Source organism: Camelus ferus, chromosome 19, assembly GCF_009834535.1.
Source record: "Camelus ferus isolate YT-003-E chromosome 19, BCGSAC_Cfer_1.0, whole genome shotgun sequence".
Taxonomy (NCBI): Eukaryota; Metazoa; Chordata; class Mammalia; order Artiodactyla; family Camelidae; genus Camelus; species Camelus ferus.
In genome coordinates this window covers 6,401,959-6,420,741 of record NC_045714.1, presented here as the reverse complement: position 1 = coordinate 6,420,741, position 18,783 = coordinate 6,401,959, and the positions used below count along the sequence as shown (strand labels likewise).

The window sequence follows — 18,783 nt, the reverse complement described above, 5'->3', positions numbered from 1 at the left end:
AATAATCTAATCAACTCCATATGTACACCATCCAGATTTAGCAAGTGTTAGAATTTTCTAAATGGGCTTCAAATGATGAGTACTGTGACAAACTATTTGTCTTCCAAAGTTTATTTTCCTCTCTCCCTTTAGAAATAGAACCCTCATACTTTAGCTGGGACTATGACTGCTGGAGTAAGACTGCAAATCCCAGCCTCTCTTGCCACTGAGTGTGGTCATAGAACTGAGTTTTGGCTAAAGTAGATTACTTTACAACTTTGGGTACAACTGTGGGTCATGTCCTTAAAGGAAGTGCATGCCCTTCTCCATTTATCACTAGCTGGCACACAGATAGAATGGAAATGGTTGGAAGGCAGATGCGGTAGCAGGAGCTAGAGCAGCCATGTTGGACCACGAGACAGAAACCATCCATGGAAGATGGAAGAACAAGAAAGAAGGACTCCGAGTTTCAAATGATTGTGAAGCTGCCCTTCTGGATCCACATGTTTACTCAGACTGTTGCATGAAAGAGAAAGATAAACTTCTACTATGTTACAGCCATTGCTGTTTTGGGACTCAATTTCAGTAGCTGAACCACTTTCTCAATGTGTATGTTTCTAGTGCTTTCATATGAAGATCTGATCTGTTCTTCATAACCAGACAGGGGTGGGAACTAAGATATTTCACTCAATTTTTCATTCACCCAGTAATGATCTTTGAGTGTCTACCATGTGTCAGGTACTGCTTTGGAAGTTAAGCATGGAGGGTACCAGACTGTTCCTACGTTGCTGCCCCACTTACATCAGTCTCCTTGACTTCACCTCTCTCCAGCCTGCTTCTCTCCACCCACAGGGCTGCCTGTGTGGGACAGGCCACCGTATGTCCTTGCTGCTCTCTTGAAGCAGCCTCTCGACCTGTCTTCCCGTTCCTTGATCCAGATCTTCTCAGGGCACCCCATTAAAGGGAAAGAAGCCTAAACATCTCGAGGCTGATAAGGCCCCGCCCACCTCTCATGCCTGATCTCTGCCCCCTCTGTTCCAGCCACGATGAACCAGGCGAAATTTCTCCCAAGATTTCATTCCGCTCAGGTGCTCACATTGGCTGCTCCTCTGCCCATCACACTGGCTCTCCCCCCGCCTGGAGTGCTTTCAGGCTTCAGCTCCAACTCTGGGTATTTAGGGAAGCCTTTCCTGATTTCCCAGTTTCCTCAGGACTCTCCCAGCTCCCCCTCCCCTGCTTGTCTGTCCCCCGACCTCCATCAGTGAGCTCCTTGGTGGTGGCACAGGGCGAGGGGCTGATTGTGGGAATGAATGGGTGAGTCCCTGTTTTCTGAGTGATAAAGCTGAGGCTCAGAGAAGCTGCAGTGACTTGCTTAAGATGAGGCTTGAATTTGGCTCCAAGTCTGCTGAAATCCTGCAACACCAAGCTGCTTTGAAGCTAGTTCAAAGTCCAGAGTCCCCTTGAGATGGGCCTCGGAGCTGTTACTGGCGGGGATGGAAGGTTTGATGTTGAATTCCACAAAACAAGGTCTGCCCACCTCCTGCACTGAAGTGCCAGTGGGGAGCTTATGAGAAACCTAACTTCTAGACCTACCGCTGAGCTATGGAATTGAAAGCTGTGGGCTGAGAACCAAGTCCTGTCATTTTCTGCAAACTCCCCACGTGGTGCTAAAATTCACTAACATAGAGAACCTCTTGGGGTCCTGACCACAGGATCGGGAACTGCACAGCCAGCTCCTTCTTTCCCATTTTCCAAGTCTCTCTTAACACTTCCAACCAGAGCCAGCCCCTGGGATGAAGGGGTGTGAGGTGGTCATTGCAGGTAAGAACCCAGCTCCCTGCACATCCCTCACTTTACTTTTTTGAGAACGATTAAGTAAAACAAAACAAACAAACAAAAAGTGGTGCTAAAACCACACTGCCCACGAATGGCATTGCACGTTGAAAGTGTGATACTTTAAGCAGTTACTGTAAAAGTGAGTGAAAATGCTTACCTCCTAGTGACAGGGAGGGAATTAGAAAGGGTCCTGGGGTCCGTGCATCTTGGAACTTCAAGGAGGGCGGCCTCAAATCTGAGTCAGGGACCAGCGTGGGTCGGACAGATGGGCTGAATCTTCACTCTGCTGCTTCCTCTCTGTGGGGACTTGATCCAGTCCCTTCTGTTCACCTGGAAAACAGGAGTGACAGCAGTTCTGTCTCAGCACAAGAAGATCACATGACTATGGAAGAGCGCTCAGCACAGACGCAGGAAGAGCAACAGGGTGACTTTTCCCTTCACTATTCCTACGGTTATGTTCAACACAAGATGGAATACTGAGGGTTTCTCAAAGCTCATGCAGCCCTCCCAAAATTAACCTGAAGGGATAGCCTTCTCTGAAATCATATTCTATTTCACGGCCGGTAAATGCCCGTTAACCTTTTACTCAGCATGGTTCCTGTGGGCAGGTGATGTGTGGCTATCAATGCCTGTGATTTTTCATTTCCCTTGTCATTTTTGCCTGGAGACATCACCCTGCCCCACGTTTGGGGCACAAGCTGAAGTTGCTGCCTCGGGTGGGAGAGTCCAGAGCAACAACCGTGGAAGTGGAGAGGAAACTGTCTCGGGCTGAGCATCTCAACGTGCAGGTCTCAGCATCCCAGCAGAGATCACAGGTCAGGAGAAAGAAAGCAAACGCCAATGATTTATGACCTAACTGCGTCACAAACCTAAACAATATATAAGCATAAATAAGAAAGAATGATGATTTAAGAGTCAGTACATTTCAATAGAGGAGGAAAAAAAACCTTCTAAGACATGTGTGATGGAGTTGAATGTCTTTAAAATGACATGATTCCATAGGCTCAGTGGATAAGGGGAGGTTCAGAGAGAAGAACTAGTTTATCACTTAAAGGGACCCTCCCCTCCCCTCTCTCCGTCAAGACCTGCAATGGGATAGAGAGCAGCACCGCCTGATAAGTTTAGGGACACTAAGGGAAGCGACCAGGAGGAGCCTGCAGATTCCCCTCCCCCACAAACATGGTGGCAGGAGAGAATGTGCAAGCTCCCATGCCCTGTGGCTCCGGAGAACTCGGGGCATCTGGAAGTTTCCCAAGCCCTTGAGGAAAGCAAGGAAGTGGTAGAGAGGGAGTCACTGGACAGCATAGGGCTTTTGGTGGGAGAAGGTTGGCATTGGTCCATCAGCTGGAGACCAATGAGAACTCAGATATCAGCGGCTGAGGCCAGCGCAGAGGGATGCTGATGGTGGAAAAGCAGATATTCTCTCCTCATCGTGACCCAACACAAGCCCCTCCAAACACACGTGCCACCCTGGGGGTGGGGGTGCGGGAATCCTGAAACAGCTGAATTTAAACCTGAAATGATGAACAACAAGAACAACAAGAACAAAAAAACCCTGGAAATGACTACTTGACTTGATTATAATTTCCATCATTGGGCAGAATGAGAGTTTGATGTCAACTGTAGGGGGAAAAATGCAAATTTTTTTGCACATCTGAATTCATAGTTAGAAAAATTGGGCTCTACAGGAGTACCCGAATTAGTGCAGGCAGGTGAGACTTGGTTCTGCCAGCAGCCAGCGCTGTCCTGTGGCTGTCTCCATTTCCTCCCTAGCGAAGGGAGGGTGTTCACTGCTCTGCTCATGTTTCAGGATTTATTGTAGGGATCAAATGTGATCGTATGTGTGAAAAGGCTCTAAAAATATACAGCTTCATGGATGAGCAGCATGGTGACAATGAGGATGACAACAATGATGATGGCACGGGGTGGTGACGTTTGCTGCAAAAGCCAGGAGGAAGTCGTGTCTGCCTTCAGCGTGCTCGATATTTAAGGAATATGCAGAGCAGCTGGGACAGTTCAACAGCATCATAAACATAAAGAGCCCCATAAGCTTGCTGTGAAAATACAGCCACAGCGTAAAAGGTGAAGCTGAGTCCCGTTTGATTGACAAGTCCCGTTGGAAGGACAAAGCTTGGAAATGATGTCAGTGCACGTTTGAAATTATAGTTATGACATTTGGCTTTGACAGTTGTGTCGAGATCTGAAAGTCATAGAAAGTGAAAATGTGGCCTCATTCCCAGAGCTTGTGAGCTGTGACAGCTGGCAGGGAAAGAGAGACCTTGTCACCAACACAGGAAGGAGCAGCTCCCGAGGGGTGACCGCCCTCCCATGGCCAGAGCTGAGTGCTGTGCCTTCAGGATCACGGGACCTGAAGGCAGAAAACCAGCTGCATGTCTATTCGTTCAGCAACTAGTGTTTCCGTGTGAGACTTACTCTGCCAGGCAGTGGGCATGGTTACTTGTTACAGCGGCCTGAACAGACTAAGGCAGCCCCTTAATGCTTCCATCAGCCAGAGGTCGTTTCTGTTGGTTGCAGCCCAAGAGTCCTGAATGCAATGTGCTGGCACCAGTTGTAAATAATGTGTATCACTTGGTAAGTAATTCCTGCCCTGAGATATCAATGCCCTCCTGTCACCCTAGACCTGCCCCCTGATACCCCCAGACTTTCCTGTGATCCTGTAGGTAGATGGCCAGTGCCTGGCATAACTGGGGCCTTGGGGCCCAGTCCAATCCCACAGCTGACTGTTGTGAAATACTGAACATAAGCCCTGCAAAAATGACTCATCTGTAAATTCCTCCTCTCCCAGCCTCAGCTCAGTCATCTGTAAGATGGGTCAACCAGACGCAGCACGCTGCCTGCTCCTCAGGACGGTGCATGTGAACAGGCCAGGGAACTAGGCATGGCACTTCCAGATGTGAGTTCTTTTCTGACCCAAGATCGCACATCACGGAGGTGGCGAAACAAATTTCCCCGGAGAAAATACCATCTCCCAAAACAAAACAAGCTTTGCTGGAGGCTCTGAAAAGGGACTCAGAGGTGATAAAAAAGAGCTTCCCAAACGTCAGAAACTGAAAAAAAAAATGACCCACTGCATTTCTAAGCTTGAGTGTTGTGCTGCTCAGCCTCAGAAGTGTTTCCCCACGGTTCTTGCTGGGGGCGGGTGAGGGTGGGGGACGGGTGAGGAGACTCGCAGGAGTGACCCTGAAAGGCCACTGCCCGCGTGGGGAGGCTGCCCCACTCTGCTGTGTGCCCAGGTCAGTGGACAGAGTCACTCACACTTCCTGTCCTGTAAGAGCCCCCGAGAGTCCTCAGATGGTGACCATGGGTCAGCTTTCTGTCACTCAACTGGCTCTTCCGGGAAGCTGCTATGGCACGAGGGTGGTGGTGGAGAGATGTGAGCTCTGGGAGGCAGAGCCTTGTTGCAGAAGCCCTGGGCTTGGACTGCCGAGTAACAGGGCTGGACTTTGGAGGCGGGATCTCAGAGTCTGGATTTGAAACTCCTGCACGACACTGCCTCGGTCGCGGTCCCCCAGTGTTCCCCAGAACAGCTGTTGCTTCCTGTCCTGATGTTCCAGAGACAGGAGACCAAGCCCAGGAGTTCTAAGGGAAGGTAGCTTAGCTCAGCGTGGCCTGCAACCTGCCCTCCCCGACAAACACCACCCGGTTTGTTCTTCTAACAAAGGTCAGATAAAAAATTTTCAAACAAATCCATTTCCGCAGCAACCTGGAGCTCTAGCACCTGGCTAACCACGAGGGCATCTCGGACCTGTCAACTGAGAGTCACTCCTGGACAAGAGGGAGTTGTTAGAGGTTTGGGGAAAGGGGGGTGGTTCGTGGATGTTTCCCTCAGAATCTAAGAGACTCCAGCTTTCAAATGCCATTTCCACGCTCACAATGACCGCCATGGGCTGCTGCAGGGTGACTTTGAAGAACCCCAGGAGTCTCCCCCGCCCCTGCCCTCTCACTCAGGGACTCCCCATGCCCTGGTCTGGCTGCTTTCACGTCACTAGGGCTGGGGGGAAGTAGACAATGCAATCACATGCCCAGCAGGGTCTGTGTGGAAAAACTGGGGGGGAGGGGGGAGGGGGAGAGGAGGGGGCAGGACCAGCCCACTGCTTGGCCCCAAGGGGTCTGATGGTGACATTTCAGGTAGCAGTGGGACACCAACTTGGGAGCCTGAAGGATTCTGGAACATTCCTCTACTCCTGCAGCCTGACTACACACTCCTTCTTTGGAGGATAATCTTAATCCTTAGATTTTTTTTTTTAGGTTCAAATAATTTCATATTCTCCACGAATTACAGATCAGTAGACAAGAACCCCCTTCCAAGAGATGTTCCCAACTGCCAAGCAGGCATTTCATTCAACCTTATGCATGTTCCAGAAAGAATTTGGCAGGCAGTCACCCCAAACTCCTCAAGGAGATCCTAGCATCGCAGTGATGCGCTCAGTTCCTCCTCCCCGCTCCAGGGGAAGGTGAGGGAAAGAAGCCGCAGGACCTCTATCCTGGCCACGCCTCCATCTTCTCCCACCTGGAGGGTTGCCAGAGCCCCCCTGCTCCCCACCCACTCTGCTCCCATCTTCTCACAGCCAGAACGACCCCATAGAACTTGAGTCACATCATGTCCCTCCTCTGCTCGGACCTCTCCAATGACTTCCCAGCACACTTGGAGTAAAACCCAACTCCTTGCTGGGGCCTACAAGGCCTTTCTCGGCCTGGCCCTGCTGCCTCTCCAGGACTCCCGTGGAACCCAGGACAGGTGGGGCCTGCGAAGCAGCGTGGGCAGGGGCTGCTACAGCTGTGTGCATTCTCCGAGCCATCAAACATGTGAACAATTCTGTGTGCAAACAGCCTCCAACAAACCACCCTGGCTTGCAGACTCCAGCAGAAATGCTTCCCTACCAATGAGCTAAATTCAACTTATAAATAATGTGTCAGTTTGGGTCTGCTTGTACTGGGCTGGGAGTAGGATTTTAGAAGCATGGTTAGGAGCTGATTCATGATTCAAGTACAACAACACTGCAACGGGAGGAATAAGAAATCAGGCAAAATGAAGTACGGTAGAATCTCCAAGGAAAATAAATACATTGGCAATCGTTTCTGATGCCAGAAGCAAGAAAGTCACCCAAAGTCAAGCTTTCTACCAGCCTTACAAAATGAGCTCTGTCCTGCTGCCCAGCACCCTTCCTGGCCAACGGGCACCTGAGGACATGCAGGTCCGGGTCTCAGTTCCACGCTTGTAATGCATACGCCCCAGACGTGCAACAAAGCTGCACATCTAGCAACCAAAAAGTATCTGCACTAAACAAGGGCGTACAAACTGGACATGGATTAGATCAGATGTGGCAAATAGGGTCAACTTGCTTGACAATTCCAATCTTTTGGAAGTACTACTGCAAGATGTTAGGATCGTCCCCTAACTCTTAGGAGAGACCAGTCTGATGAAAAAAAAAGTCTGCTTTGGGTATGAGAAGGGAAGCAAATCGTGTGCATAATATATTTTCTATCTACTCAGTCAGTCAGCGAATATTGAATATCTACTCTGTGCCGGGAGACAGTGCCAAACCACAGATAACAGGGTCTGCTCTCCTGGAATTTATACCCTAAAGCTGTGTTGCCCAACCTGGAGCCACGAGCCCCATGTGGCTCCTGAGCACTTGAAGTGTGACTGGGCCAAACTGAGATGTGCTTTTAAGTATAAAATACACAACAGATTTCAAAGACTTGGTACAATAAACTGTAAATTATCTCGCTAATAGTGTTCCTATTGATTACGTGTTGAAATGATAATAGGGGATTCATAAAATATAGTAATAAGATTCATTCCACCCATTTTTGTTGTTGTTTGTTTAACTTTTTTCAGTGTGTTAACAAGAAGATTTAAAATTATATATTTGGGCCCTTTTGCATGTGTATGACAGCCCCGCAGGACCACACTGATGCAGAGTAGCTGACGGACCATAAATAAGTAATCAAACAGTGGGTTAAGGTAATTTCTGAAAGTGATAAATGCTCTGAAGAAGACACAATAGGATTTGGGACAAAGAGTGGGGCACCTTAAATAGAATGGTCAGTGTTCTGGGCTGAATGGTGTCCCCCCACAATTCATGTGTTGAAGTCCTAACCTCTAGTTCCTCAGAATGTGACTGTATTTGGAGTCTTTAAAGCGACCATTCAATTAGAAGGAGATCACTTGAGTGGCCCTAGTCCAATACGATGATGTCCTTATAAGAATTAGGAGATGAGGACACAGACACACAGAGGGACGACCAGGTGAGGACACAGGGAGAAGACGGCCGTCTGCAAACCAGGGCGAGAGGCCTCAGAAGAAACCAGTCCTGTCGACACCTTGATCTTGGACTTCCAGCCCCCAAAATCGTGAGACAATAACTTCTGTTGTTCAAGGCCCCCAGCCTGCGTTATGGCAGCCTGAGCTGATACAGTCAGGAAGGCCTTTCAAGGTGGTGACATTGGAATCAAATGATAAGAATGACCCACCTCATGGAAATCTCTGGGGAGATAATTCCAGGTACAGGAAACAGCAAGCACTGAGGCCTGAGCGGGGAACAGGCAGAGAGAGGGCTCAGCACTGCTGGCTCAGCGCGAAGGAGGGGCCGGAGTGGGAGAGGAGGTGCCAGTAGACGGGGTCAGACCTCGGCATATTTGCAGGGCAGTCAGCTCCCCTCCCCACTCCCATGACAGTGCATCGGACATCACTGAATGTAAGGCCTCCTCTATGGAATATTTCCTGGATGCCTCTAAGAAGGTATATATCCTGGAATCCACTTATAGCACGCTTCACTTAGAATCTGTCAACCCTGCTGCAAACCAAATTCATCCAGACAATCCTGTTTCCCAAGATCAGCTGGTGAGTCACTGCAGCAGAAGGCCCCAGGGCCTCCAGGAACCGGGGTCTGCGAACGAGGACACTCACAGTTATTTCTAACATCACCTGTCCCGAGGACCAGAGACAGCGTTCGAAGGGTGGGAAAGGAGAGTCCGAGGGCTGCAGGGATGGCGCTGGTCTGAGCTGTAACAACCTCAGAGGGAGGGGTGGAGGGTACCTGAGGGCTTGCCAGGTATCTGTGGGGCTCCCCAAACTCCCATGAGGTGGGATGGAGTGAGGAAAGGCAGTGGGGACCAGCAAGCGTGGGACTTCCGAAGGAGGGCTGGCCCTCCTGCTTTAGGGACGGTCTCAGAGCTGGAGGAAAGTCTGGAGGAAGTCTAGCCCACACCCACCTCCTCTTCTCCATTTTATTTTAAAAATTAACACTTAACTACCTGCTACATGCATCTAGTCTCCTTTAAAGTCGTAGAACTTTCCGTTTCTTCCCTCCTCCTTGGATACTCATTGTTACTGCTTTATATGTATTTGCTCATTTTTGAAAAAAGAAGTGTAGGTCTGAAAACCACAGACTGAGCAAACCGCAGGGGGTGGTGAGAACGTGGTAGAGAGGACAGGACAGGGGTGACGCTTTACTGAGTACGCTGCTTCACATAGTTCCGACTTGGGGAATCTTGTTCATGTCTCAGACATTTTTAAAATAAATGATATCAGCAAGAAAAGGGAAGACTCCTAAAATTGAATGAAAATGAAAACAAAGGAGAGAGCTGTATTTCAAGTGAGTCACGCAATCACACAGAGGTTGCCAACCCAAGGAACTTCTGAATCTAATACCTGGGCTACCAACCCTCAGTCTGATGACCAAAAAGGACTCAAATGCATCTTGAACTCTATTTAGTAGTCACGTCGTTGCTGTGGTTTGCATACAACAATTCTGAAATTATTTTGCCTGTGTGGTAGGACTACATAAATGAGTGAACATCTTGGCTGTGTTGAAAGCCCAGGTTCCCGCTGCAGGAGAAGGGAGACCCAAAGTGGAAGGCAAAAAGGCAAAAGGAAGCCCTGCCTCAGGTTGGAATGAAATATGTTGATATAAACTCAGATTGTACATAGACACACACACGCACACAGTGCTCTGTCCCCTGAGAGGCCAAGAAGCCTGGTGACATCCTGGCAGCAAGGGGTGTACTGAGAACCCCATCTGGGTTTCTAAACACCATTCCCCACTAAAAGGAACCAGGGCTTCTTGAGAAATGGCTGAGTCCTGGGCCAGAGCAGGAAACTGACAAGGTGAGCCTGAAACACCCTGCTGTGCAGAAACTGAGGAAGTGTTCAAAACCGATGACATCATATAAAACAGGACTCAGGTGGAAGACAGAGGTAGTTCATTTCAAGGCTGGTTCTCAGACAAGACCATCAGGCCAGTTCTGCTACCAAGACCCTCATGGACCCACAAGACTCTGTTTTTTCCCAAACCTCATGTTCCAATCATTCCCTGCATTCTGAGCACCCCATAATGTACTAATGCCTTATGCATAGTCACTCTGTTGCTTACAGCCCACAGACCCTGTTTGGTATGTCAAGTCTCCTTCCCCCTGTTTAGAAACATTTCAGTCTTATTTAAAAAAAAAAAAATATCGAAGGTCCAGGGAAGATTTCCCTGGCACTTCTTGGCCAACACACCCTCATCCATCCCTCACACTGGAAGGATTATGTAGTTCACATTCCTAAAGAGACCTGAGGCCTGATTGAGCCCAATTCCTCAGCTACCAGAAGCCACCAGTGGCAGCCCCACCCTCCAGACTTGCTCAGGTGCACTCAGGGGAGTAAATGTTCCACTGGTGTTTCAATGGGATGCTGGTTTCTATTAGCAAGAATGTGGTTTAACATGCCCAGGGGACTCCAAACATCAGGTGAGCCTCTCTCCAACGTTTCATTACAATCAGGAGGCAGGCAAAGTTTTAGACTCAGTTCACTCTCCCCAAATTGCTTGTGAAATAACGGGAGGAGATGGAAACAACCTCCGCTGCTACACGCTGAGTGCAAACATCACCGGGGGTTCAGGGTCCAGCGATGGAGGGAGTAGGTCCCTTCCTGGCTTCCCCACCAACTAGGTGTGAGATAGGGCCAGCCAGCTCACCTCCCTGCACCTCTGTACCCAGTCCAGAAAAACAGGTGCAGCCAAGCAGCTGTGAAAAGCCAGAGCAGCAATAAAACTCAGGAGCACATCCGAGCAGCACCGCACGCGGGGAGGACGGCAGGGAGGAGAAGCGCATGTGTTTATTTCCCCGCCTGTTCTCACCGATTCCCCCCAGAAAGGAGGAAACATGCCCATCCTGGGAAGGCAGCAGACACACTCAACTTATTTCACATACGAGGCAGAAGCTTAACACATCCCAAATCCTTTAAGAGAATGTGCAACAGCTGACGTCTGCACGTTGCTCTCTGTCCGTATGGACCCAGTGCTTGCTAAGTGCCGGGCGCTGTGCTGTCTGCCTTCCACACGTTAGCTGGATGAATCATCGCCACAACTCTATGAACTGGATTCTTCATCCCATCTTGATGGGAGGGAGACAGAGACTTAAAAGGGTCAAGTAATTTGCTCAAAGTCACACAACCAGGAATCATCAGAACCTGGATTTGACTCCAGCTATGCCCAGAGGCCTTGCCCTTCTCCCCTTACGTGGGCCAAATGGTGCCCCCTCCTCAAGACATGCCCACATCCTCATCCCAAAATTTGTGAAGATTGCCTTCTGTGGTACCAGAGTGAAAATTACCTGATACGGCAAAGGGTGTGCTGAAATTAAGGGTCTGTCGGGGAGGCACCTATCACGGATGGTCTGGGCGGGCCCTGAATGTAATCACATGCACCGTTATGGGAGAGAGGCAGGGGGAGTCTTGAGAGACACACACGCAGAGAACATACCGAAAGAAGGAGCCATGTGAAGACAGAGGCAGAGACTGGGCTGGGGTGGCCACAACCAAGGAATGCCAGGAGTCCCCAGAGCTGGAAGAAGTGAGGAATGGATTCCCTTCTAGAGACTTCTGGAAGGAAAGCAGCCCTGCCAACACCCTGATTTCAGATTTATGGCCTCCAGAACTGGGGGAGAATGAATTTCTGTTGTTTCAAGCCTCCCCACCCCCATTTGTGGCAATTGGTTACAGCAGCCACGGGAAATTCAGGCACCCTCCACGCCATTCCATCCCCCAGCACCGTGCAGCAGCCACAACCCAGGCATGTGGCAGGTGCCGGCCTTCCAGGGGCTGTGAGCCAGGCCATAAGCAAACATGCTCCTTTTCTCTGTACCTTTGGGGTTGCAGAGTGACTGAGGCTGGGGTTGGAGGCCTGGGAGGAGAAGCACTGAGACCACCTAATTGTCCTGGGACAAATAAGATATGATGCTTCTCACCAGCCCTCTGCCCTCAGCAAAGATTCCTGAGCTCAGGCGTGGAGCTCGGTGCCCTGGGAGCCACCGCACAGCCACTGGTAACCACTGGTTTGTTCTCTGTATCTATGAGTCTGCTTCTTTTTTTGTTGTATTCACTAGTTTGTTGTATTTTTTATATTCTACGTATAAGTGATATCCTACAGTGTTTGTCTTCCTCTGTCTGACTTATTTCACTTAGCATAATGCCCTCCAAATCTACCCATGTTGTTGCAAATGGCATTTTTCATTCTTTTTTATGGCTGAGTAATATTCCAGTGTGTGTGTGTGTGTGTGTGTGTGTGTGTGTGTGTGTGTGTGTGTGTGTATGTATATATATACACCACATCTTCTTTATTCATCTGTTAATGGACAATTAGGTTGCCTCTATATGTTGGCAATTGTAAATAGTGCTTCTATGAATATTGCATCTAATTCCTAAAGCCAGCATGTAAGTTACAGGCTGTTAATATCTATTAGAACACAGTATTTTTTTAAAAAGAAAATTTCTCAGGTGATGTTCACTTCCCTATCACCCCTGCCTAGACTAGTGCCTGCATAATGGTACGTTCAATAAACACTTGTTGAGTAAATGGATCGTACGGCCTGGTGGGATAAACTATCATTCTGGGAAGTCCATGGGACAGTTTTGAGCTGGAATATACTCTGGGGTGAGGGCGGTGTCTGGAAAGGCCTTTCTGATAAGGAGAGCTTAATTCTGAAAGGTGAGTGGGGGTGTCGGTGGTAGAAGCATGTAGCCAGGGCAGCAGCTTGGGTGAAGGCACTGGAGGGAAAGGAAATGGGAAAGAACTGGAAATTGCGAGAAAGCCCACATGGCTCCATCATAAAAGGGACAGGAGAGTGGGACAAAATGAGCCTGGAACACAGGATGAATTTCCTGTGGCCACTGCAACAAGTCACCACAACCTCTGGGGCTGAAAACAACGGGGATGCTCTCTCCCACTGTGCTGGGAGCCAGGCTGGAAATCTAGGTGCCGCCAGGGCCACGCCCCCTCCGCAGGCTCTAGGGAGCAGCTTTCCTTGCCTCTTCCCGATTCTGGGGGCCCCAGCAGTGCTTGGCTTGTGGCCACATCGCCCCTGTCTTCACATGTCCACCTTCTCTCTGTGTCCTCGTCTCTTCCTGTAAGGACACCAGTCACTGGACTTAGAGTCCTATCCAGTCCTTAACTCAATGACACCTGCAAAGACCCTGCCTCCATGAAGCTTACACTCACGGGGACCGGGGCTTAGGACCTGGACCTCTCCCACATACTCCCACAATGCTTCCAAAACTCCCACCTTTTCTAGCAGCGGAGGGCCCTCAGAAGCCCCCCACTGTCACCATGATGGAATTAACAAGGAGTAACAGCGAAGGGACAGCACCAGGCTCTAGAAATGCCGCTTAGCACGTCACACAGGCTCCTCCCTGTGTCTGGGTGGTATATTTAGGCCCTTGGGAACGGAATTCAGTCTGGTCCCCCCAGCCCATATGCTCCCCTCCCCCGGGCTCTGTGGTTATATTTCACTTGGGGGAAACTGCAGCCAAGACAGGGATCCCAAAATAAGAACCTCTGTAGGATCTAGAACATTTGAATTGGAAAACATCTCCCATAGGCGTCTGGTCTCTCTGAGCCTTTTGTTACCTCTCCCTCACCACCTATGAGTTTCCCTCGCAGCTCTTCCTGACACCCACACCCTCCCCCAGGCAAGCCCCCATTTGGGGGCTTCCTCAGCAAGTGGGGGGGGGCAAGAATTAACTGAGAAAAGCACCCAGCCCATTCCAAGCGGTATTCTCAATCACTCGCCGTCTTTTTCCAGCCGAGGCTGGATTTAGACTCCCTCTTCACTCTGTCTCCTAAAGGGCCATGCATTATGGATGAGGACCATTTCTTATTCAGCAGCTGAAAATCACTCTTCTATCGAAAACAGCTCCTGAATATGCTCTTAGGAATCAACGCCTGCCTCTGAACCCGGAGAGTTTCTCGGGTGTTGGACGAAGCTCCTGAGTGACAGATGTGGGACGTGTAACGTCCACGGGCACACCCCTCACTGTGGACACACACAAAATCCGTGATGGGGAAGGGTGACCCCAGAATCATGGGGGCCCCTCGGGTGACGGTCACTCTAACCTGGGAGAGGATGGGACTAATTGCAAACCTGAAGACAAGTGTTCTCTGTTCCCGGGGGACTGAAATGTCTGTTTCTGCCTGTGCTGCACCTGCTCCTTCACTTGTCCCCTCCTCTTCCTTATGGTCCTAAGTCTGCTCTAAAATGGGGGGAGTCAAGTGAAAACATAAGAGATGTTGGTCAAACCTTTCTGCTATAAGATAAATAAGTTCTGGGGACCAAAGTTTCAGCATAATGATTATAGGTAAAGATAACATCGTGTCTACTTGGCATTTGCTAAGAAAGTAGTTCTCACCGCACACCCACAAGTGGTAACTCTGCAGGTGATGGTGGAGTTCGTTCACTTGACTGTGTTATCATTTCCCAAGTACATGTCTACATCACGTTGTGCATCTTAAATGTATTCAATTTTTATTTGTGGACCCTACCTCGATAAAGCTGAGAAAAACTAAAAAAAAAAAAAAAAGATGAAGAAGAAGAAGAAAGAGAAAGAAAAAGATTAGGATGCAAACTCAATTTGGTATGACCCTCATTATATATGCATAGAAATAAAGGTTGACGGAACTTAGCCTCAAAAAAAAAAAAAGGAGAGAGAGAGAGAGGGAGAGAAAGAATCACCACTGGAAATAAATATTTCAAAGACAGTAAAAGTAATTATGGGCTAATTTTCTTCTTTTTATTTCTCAAATAGCTATTATTACCAGAAATTAGCTAGTTTTACTAGTTAGCTAGTTTCTAAAAACCTGCTTTCAGACCCTACTCATGGAGACATAAAAGGAAGTGTGCAACAATTGTTAAATTGCTCCATTGTGAATGTTTCCTTTTTACGGTAATAAATTCACAGTACTAATCCTCTTAACTAATATTTACTGAGTGTTAACTAAGTTCCAGATACTGATCTGCATCCTTTGCATGTATTACCTCTTTTAATCCCCTATGAGATAAATGTGATGACTATCCCCATTTGCAGGTGAGGGAACTGAGGCACAGAGACATTGAGTGATTTGTCTAAGATCACACAGCTCATTTATGCTGGAGCTTGGACTTGAAACCAAAGGGCCTTAGTTGAAAGGCTCCTTCCTGTCTCTCAAAGGCTCCTTCTTGTCTCTCTAAAAACCTAAATGTATGTTAATAACAGTCAGATAAAATATGCTCTCACCAAAATGCGGAATACAATGCAACCATTAAAAAGATAACGGTAGTTTTCTGCAAGCTGATATGGAAAGTTCTCCATACACAGTGTTAGAGACAGTGTTTGGGGAAAAGCCCTCCCCATCATGGGATATAAGTCTCCTGATTTGCATACAGCATTAAGTGGCTTTTCTTCTCAGATGGGAAACAAGTAGGGTTAACCCACACTGTGTATTATTCTTAAATAATTCATGATCACTGAGTATTTTCCAAGCGGCATTTCCACACATTGCATGTGTGGAGCATGAAATGCTCTCATAGTTTCTCTGAGGAGTCTCTCTCTCTCCCCAGAGACTGTGGCAGCTTGCTGTTCAATGTCACTTAGAGAGAGAGAGCCAGCTGCCCCTGGAATCTGCCTCAACTTGGTTACTAACATAGCGTGACTGCCCGTTACCGCCACTCCCATGTCCGCCCAGCGGACTTCTTCAAAAGGAGGGACTGTCTCCCCGGCTGAAGCCTGGACGTTCAGAATCTCAGACATTTGAAAAAAGACCTGCAACCTCACCGGCAGAGGCTGAAGTCCGTGTGGGTCATTTTTGGGTCGTGTTGAAAACTGGTTTGGGGGCGAGGGACCATTGAAAACCCTTAATGGCTTTGTTATGGCTTCTTTCCATGTCTTGAGCCTCTGTGCACCACTTATTTAAAAAAGAACCAGAATTAGGCCTTTGGAGACACCCCTGATTCTGACAAGGCCATAGCAGAGCATGATAGCATTCATGGAGAATGGAACCCCACCAAGATACGATATATTTTTCACAGGTGCATGTAGGAGTCTTCTTACCTGGTAAGACTGAAAAGCTGCAACACTGCTCAAAGCAGGAGAACAACATTTTAGTGCTACAACCTACTTTAAACATTCTACTTGTAAAGTTATTGATTTTGCATCCTTCACCCACCATCCTCCGCAGGGCCAAGGCCTTTCCTCAGCATTTGTGTCAGCCAATTCCTGGGCCAGGCCATCTTTCCCGCACAAATTCATTCATTAAGGCCGATCTGTGATTTCAAGCTACAGTTAGTTTCAGGGAGAATGAAAGCTTAAATACAATAATTTAGAAACTTAAGGGCAGAATCTTTCTAGCATTGTGTTACTTCCCCTCCAATCTTTCATAGTCGTTTCATCTTCATATAATTCAACAGCAATTTATTCAGGAATTCAACTTCCTTGAATTTTCCCAGTCACTTTAGTATTAATAGGAACAACTCTTTCCTATTCACATTTTATACCAGTTTGCATGATATTAGATTTAAAAACGTACTTGAAATGAGCAGCAGAGCTGGAGTAAACAGGTTTGGGACCAACCCTGGCTGACCCTCGGCGCACAGATGATTCTGCTGGTGGGAGAAGCGGCCCGGCCTGTCGGAGCTGCCCATTAGCTGCAAGCATCCCACCCACGATGGGATTGGGGCGTGAGTTTAATGGAGTCGAACAGAGAGCAACCGTTAGCCTGGGAATCAGGGTAAGGTGGAGAACTGTGTACATACACTTCAAACTAATAACAATGGTTGCCTTTAAGGAGAGGACCAGGACTGGGGGTTGAGGGTCCAAGAAATCTAATGTTATCTGCTGTGACATAAGTCTCTGAACACACACACACACACACACACACACTCACTCACATGCACTGTTGGAGAGAGTATAGCATAGTGGGTAATTGCCCAAGCTGGGTTCACATCCCAGTCCAACTGTTATTAGCTTATTAGCTGTGTAACCCTGGGCAAGTGACTCAACCTCTCTGTGCCTCTGTTTCCTTATCTGAACAGAGATGACAACAGTCCTTACCTCAAAAGCAGATTTTAAGAGTTAAATGGCTTAATTCTTGTAAAGTACATTCCAGAAGGTCTGGTACAGAGCTATGCTGATGAGTATGATGATGTATTAAAATTTAAATCCTCATTTGAACTCGTTTCCTCTTGGAAGCCCTCCTGGGTTGCACCAATCCCGTCTGCTGAGCCCTTCACTCGGCACTTCGGAGTAGTGTAGGGCCCCCTAAATGAGTGGACTCCCCCTTTGGGTGAGTCTACACTCATCTCTTTTGAGAAGGATCTTAGCCTGGGATTCAGGCAGTCTTTGCTCCCAAGAAGTTTCCAAGCCAGTGGCTATGGAAGATCGTATTTTCCAAAACCACTATTCCCCACCCACATGCTCTTATCTCCTAAGAGGACGTGGAGCCCACGCCCCTCCCTCCCCCTGGAAACTGGGTGAGGCTTCGTGACTGCTTCCAGCAATAGCGTTGCTGGAGTGGCACCACATGACAATGTGGCAAAGTTATAACAGGCAAGACAGCCTCTGCCTGGCTCACCCCACATCTCCTTGGATCCCAGCCTGCATGCTGGAAGGAAGCCCACATGGAGAGGCTGTGTGCAGAGGACCTAAAGCTCGTGGCCCCCAAGATCCCCCAGCAATGGCCAGCACCAGCCTAGCAGCCAGATTCCAGAAGCCCCAAGAGCCTCCCTGGCTGATGCTGACTGAGCCAGAGACGAGCCTTTTCACACAAACCTTGCCCAAGCAGCTGATTCATGAGACAGATAAATGATTGTTGTTGTTCAAGCCACTGAGTTTGGGGGTTTGTTGATGAGTCGCAGGCAACTGGAGCAGCGGCTAGACCCAGGCAGCCCGGAAATCTTCATTGGCTTCATGTTGGGGAGGCGACCACTCTGCCCAGGGCGAGGAGCCTGCCCACTGCTCTGAAACATCTCTCTCAACACAGTCCATCTGGAGCAGCAAGCATCTGGAGCAGCAAAGTGCATTCCTCCCATGGAGGAAACTCAGACCACGGCTGGACAGTGGTCCAGGCGGCAAGATGCACAGCAGATGTCTCCACTGCACCGCCTTCAGAAGGAGACAGGTTGGAGGGGGAAGAAACAGGTTGTCCCACATGCACGAGAAGTTGCGTCCTTGCTCCAAGAAACTTCCTGGTCCCTGGCTCTGCTGACAAGCTCTCAGCTTACTGGGCAAAGATCCCCTCAACCATTCCATCATTCCCCTTTCTCCATATTGCCAGTCTTTCAATTCAGACCCATACTGTCCTCAGCCTCTCTTTCCAAAGTGGAACCATCAGCGAATTCTATTAGCCTTCCCTTCAAAATGTATCCACAACTTTCCACTCGGGTCCAAACCACCATCCTCTCTCACCTGGACCACTGCAATCACTTCCTCACCGGTCTTCCTGCTTCTGCCCCACAGTTCATCCTCCACAAGCAGCCAGAGGATCTATTTGAGGATAGGTTAGGTTGTGCCATTCAAAGCTCTTGTGGTAGCTCCATCCCACTCAGAGAAAAGCCAGGTGTCCCCCCCAAATCCTTCATGATCCAGCCCCACATTTCCCCTCTCACTTCCTCACTCACTCTGCACCTGCCACACTGGCTCCTCACTGTTTCTGG

At 48.8% G+C, this 18,783-nt stretch overlaps 1 long non-coding RNA gene across 1 annotated transcript in view; it reads right to left on the bottom strand.

Annotated features, from left to right (window-relative positions):
- Window positions 1-18,783, bottom strand: part of LOC116657841 — a 136,065-nt gene that overhangs the window by 60,803 nt on the left and 56,479 nt on the right. The window contains exon 2 of the long non-coding RNA XR_004312982.1: window positions 1,973-2,145. This is a non-coding gene — a long non-coding RNA (uncharacterized LOC116657841). The remainder of the gene's footprint in view (window positions 1-1,972; window positions 2,146-18,783) is intronic.